Source organism: Coregonus lavaretus (genome assembly GCF_964263955.1).
Source record: "Coregonus lavaretus genome assembly, chromosome: 19".
In the NCBI taxonomy this organism is placed as follows: Eukaryota; Metazoa; Chordata; class Actinopteri; order Salmoniformes; family Salmonidae; genus Coregonus; species Coregonus lavaretus.
Window position 1 is genome coordinate 36,541,259 of NC_140006.1, and position 5,160 is coordinate 36,546,418.

Below are 5,160 nucleotides of genomic sequence, written 5' to 3' on the forward strand. Positions count from 1 at the left end.
CTTATAAGGCAGTAGAGGTATTCTTTCTATGGAAGAAGGAAATTAGCACACACTGACTGCATACATCAAGATTATGTTTTCATACAACAACAAAAATATGTTAACATGAATAGACAACTGGAGTAGAAAATAACAATGATAGATCAAAGTGTTCAAGGTGCCCTCACTGTTTTTCAATTTATCAGTAGCAATTTATAGGTACCCTAACTCAAGATCAAGGTACCACAATATTAAAAAGCATTGTCCTGACCTTTTGAGATATGGTCCTGATTGACTGCAGCATAGCCTCAACTTTTCTCTCTCATAGCAAGTCATTTACCAGCGTCCAATGCAATGAGTCAGTGTGAGTTGAATAGAGTTACTCGAAACACTCACCCCATTTCGTTGTAAAAGATTAATAAGATCTATTGGTCCAGCTGTAATGTGGGCTCCTTTATGTTGTTGAACACTGGAGCTGTAATCCTTCCTCTTATTTGTGTCCGTATACGGATGCTTCCGTATTCCACAGAAATGTCACTGCAAAGGGCAAGAATTGTCTATGAATACTGTGGACATTCGCTGTCAATAAAAATTATATGCGCTGTCCCTTCACTTGAAAAATCTTGCCACGACGTCGGACATCGATGCCATCACGAAACTGGAGCAATGTGTTTCGTTGGCCACAGTCCGGCAGTCATCATGTGTAGATTTCTCTGCTTTTCTTCTCTTTGACTGCACATCAGTAACCTTGTAGCGCAGTGCCCCGCGAAGCTCAGGTTGTATTCCTCTTGAAGGTGCAATGTGTGAGTCCAAAGCGTGCAGTCTTCTGCACTGGTTACAAAGTATCGCTTGGCGTGAGATACTTTTTTTATTGGTTACATTTCATATCCCGACACCACCAGCTGTGCGCGGTGCAGCGCTTTATGGCTACAATTTAATACAGTTCGGTTTTCAACCCGTCTATATACCACCACCTGCTGGTTACCGTTTGGTGGTGGGTCAAATTACATTTAATCTAACAGACAAAACTCACTACAGTAGTTTAGAGTCTACTTCACTGTTGACCATTAGCAAATAGATTAGGCCTACTAGTAAACACTAACCAATCTGTATTTCATTTTCACATACCTCACACTAAAACAAATTCCTTAGGCCACAATTGCCTAGGGGGCACGGCCCAGATGTAAAGTCTATGAGCTCAGTGCTAGTAGTCGAGTTAATCATACACTGCTCAAAAAAATAAAGGGAACACTTAAACAACACATCCTAGATCTGAATGAATGAAATAATCTTATTAAATACTTTTTTCTTTACATAGTTGAATGTGCTGACAACAAAAGCACACAAAAATTATAAATGGAAATCAAATTTATCAACCCATGGAGGTCTGGATTTGGAGTCACCCTCAAAATTAAAGTGGAAAACCACACTACAGGCTGATCCAACTTTGATGTAATGTCCTTAAAACAAGTCAAAATGAGGCTCAGTAGTGTGTGTGGCCTCCACGTGCCTGTATGACCTCCCTACAACGCCTGGGCATGCTCCTGATGAGGTGGCGGATGGTCTCCTGAGGGATCTCCTCCCAGACCTGGACTAAAGCATCCGCCAACTCCTGGACAGTCTGTGGTACAACGTGGCGTTGGTGGATGGAGCGAGACATGATGTCCCAGATGTGCTCAATTGGATTCAGGTCTGGGGAACGGGCGGGCCAGTCCATAGCATCAATGCCTTCCTCTTGCAGGAACTGCTGACACACTCCAGCCACATGAGGTCTAGCATTGTCTTGCATTAGGAGGAACCCAGGGCCAACCGCACCAGCATATGGTCTCACAAGGGGTCTGAGGATCTCATCTCGGTACCTAATGGCAGTCAGGCTACCTCTGGCGAGCACATGGAGGGCTGTGCGGCCCCCCAAAGAAATGCCACCCCACACCATGACTGACCCACCGCCAAACCGGTCATGCTGGAGGATGTTGCAGGCAGCAGAACATTCTCCACGGCGTCTCCAGACGTCTGTCACATGTGCTCAGTGTGAACCTGCTTTCATCTGTGAAGAGCACAGGGCGCCAGTGGCGAATTTGCCAATCTTGGTGTTCTCTGGCAAATGCCAAACGTCCTGCACGGTGTTGGGCTGAAAAGCACAACCCCCACCTGTGGACGTCGGGCCCTCATACCACCCTCATGGAGTCGGTTTCTGACCGTTTGAGCAGACACATGCACATTTGTGGCCTGCTGGAGGTCATTTTGCAGGGCTCTGGCAGTGCTCCTCCTGCTCCTCCTTGCACAATGGCGGAGGTAGCGGTCCTGCTGCTGGGTTGTTGCCCTCCTACGGCCTCCTCCACGTCTCCTGATGTACTGGCCTGTCTCCTGGTAGTGCCTCCATGCTCTGGACACTACGCTGACAGACACAGCAAACCTTCTTGCCACAGCTCGCATTGATGTGCCATCCTGGATGAGCTGCACTACCTGAGCCACTTGTGTGGGTTGTAGACTCCGTCTCATGCTACCACTAGAGTGAAAGCACCGCCAGCATTCAAAAGTGACCAAAACATCAGCCAGGAAGCATAGGAACTGAGAAGTGGTCTGTGGTCACCACCTGCAAAACCAGTCCTTTATTGGGGGTGTCTTGCTAATTGCCTATAATTTCCACCTGTTGTCTATTCCATTTGCACAACAGCATGTGCAATTTATTGTCAATCAGTGTTGCTTCCTAAGTGGACAGTTTGATTTCACAGAAGTGTGATTGACTTGGAGTTACATTGTGTTGTTTAAGTGTTCCCTTTATTTTTTTGAGCAGTGTAATTCCTGTCTTTTGTAAAAACAAGTTGAATTGTCCATCACTTAACATGAGCGAAAAGAAACCTTTATTTTTTTCAAAGATTTTACAAGGATGACATTTCAGTGAGAGTAACAGATGACCAAAGAACTACATAATCATAAATCAAACAATTTCCATGAAGAAAGAAAAATCACTTCACTCCAAAGCAAAACCCCCTCAAAAGCAAATAATAAATATAAATAATACTAGGATGACACCAGCTATGGGGGAGAAAGAGGAAAAATATAGGCTATTTTGTGTCCTAATTTAAGGTTCCCTGCACACCATTGAACCCTCAAAAGTGGTGTTTTGTTTGCTCATCTTCCAATATAGTTCAAAGGATCAGTTTCCATTTGCAGTGGACCAACATTTAATCTACTTGAATTCATTTCATACCCTCTCCATTTAGTTGTATTTGGACCAACATTTAATCTACTTGAATTCATTTCATACCCTCTCCATTTAGTTGTATTTGGACCAACATTTAATCTACTTGAATTCATTTCATACCCTCTCCATTTAGTTGTATTTGGACCAATATTTAATCTACTTGAATTAATTTCATACCCTCCCCATTTAGTTGTATTTGGACCAACATTTAATCTACTTGAATTCATTTCATACCCTCTCCATTTAGTTGTATTTGGACCAATATTTAATCTACTTGAATTCATTTCATACCCTCTCCATTTAGTTGTATTTGGACCAATATTTAATCTACTTGAATTAATTTCATACCCTCCCCATTTAGTTGTATTTGGACCAACAATCTACTTGAATTCATTTCATACCCTCTCCATTTAGTTGTATTTGGACCAACATTTAATCTACTTGAATTAATGTCATACCCTCCCCATTTAGTTGTATTTGGACCAATATTTAATCTACTTGAATTCATTTCATACCCTCCCCATTTAGTTGTATTACAACATCTTATTTTCTATTCAGTAGCTCCCCCTTTGAAACAATAGGCTAATTTCATAAAGACACATTAATGTTTAGTGATGAAACCTGATAATTGAGGTGTACTATTGAATAGCACATGCACAGATTGTCAGACAGGGAACGCTGTCACAAATAAGAACACATTTTCATAATTTATCTGAGGGAAGGGGTTAATGTCTAGAAGATATGGATATCAGCAGATCTTTTTGGTAGGTACAAACACATTTAGTCAGAATGTGCAGCATCTTAAATGTATTTTCACAGGTGTTCATAACAGAAAATGTTTAACCATGTCACTAGCATTCGACAATGACTTCTGAAAATCATAGCCTCACACGATTCAGCAAAATTACATGAAAATGATTGTCAGCTGACACTATCACACGCATGGAATGGAGGGTACCGTAATGAATAATGAGTGATGGTTACATACAACTCATAATAATAGAGTGAAAGATCCCAGACCTAAAACTCAACACGGCAGGGAAGTGACAAATAGGATTTACACAAAATACTACTTTTACACGTGAGAAATCTTACCATCAATGATACAAATTACAGTGCCTTCAGAAAGTATTTACACCGCTTGTCTTTTTCCACATTTTGTTGTGTTACAGCCTGAATGTAAAATCGATGAAATTGAGCTTTTGTGTCACTGGCCTACACACAATACCCTATAATGTCAAAGTGGAATTAGGTTTTTTAAATATTTTTTAATTAATACAAAACAAAAAGCTGAAATGTCTTGAGTCAATAAGTATTCAACCCCTTTGTTATGGCAAGCCTAAATAAATTCAGGAGTAAAAATGTGCATAGACTCCCTGTGTGCAATAATAGTGTTTAACATTATTTTTTTATGACTACCTCATCTCTGTTCCCCACACATACAAGTATCTGTAAGGTCCCTCAGTCGAGCAGTGAATTTCAAACGCAGATTCAACCACAAAGACCAGGGAGGTTTTCCAAGACCAGGGAGGTTTTCCCCAAAAAAACACAGACATTTAATATCCCTTTGAGCATGGTGAAGTTAATATTACACTTTGGATGGTGTATCAATACAACCAGTCACTACAAAGATACATGCGTCCTTCCTAACTCAGTTGCCGGAGAGGAAGGAAACCACTCAGGGATTTCACCATGAGACCAATGGTGACTTTAATGGATGTGACAGGAGAAAATTGAGGGAGGATCAACAACATTCTAGTTACTCACAATACTAACCTAAATGATAGTGAAAAGGAGGAAGCCTGTACAGAATGAAAAATATCGCAAAACATGCATCCTATTGCAATAAGGCACTAAAATAAAACTGCAATAAATGTGGTAAAGAAATTAACTTTATGTCCCAAATACAAAGTGTTATGTTTGGGGCAAATCCAACAACACATCACAGAGTACCACTCCCCATATTTTCAAGC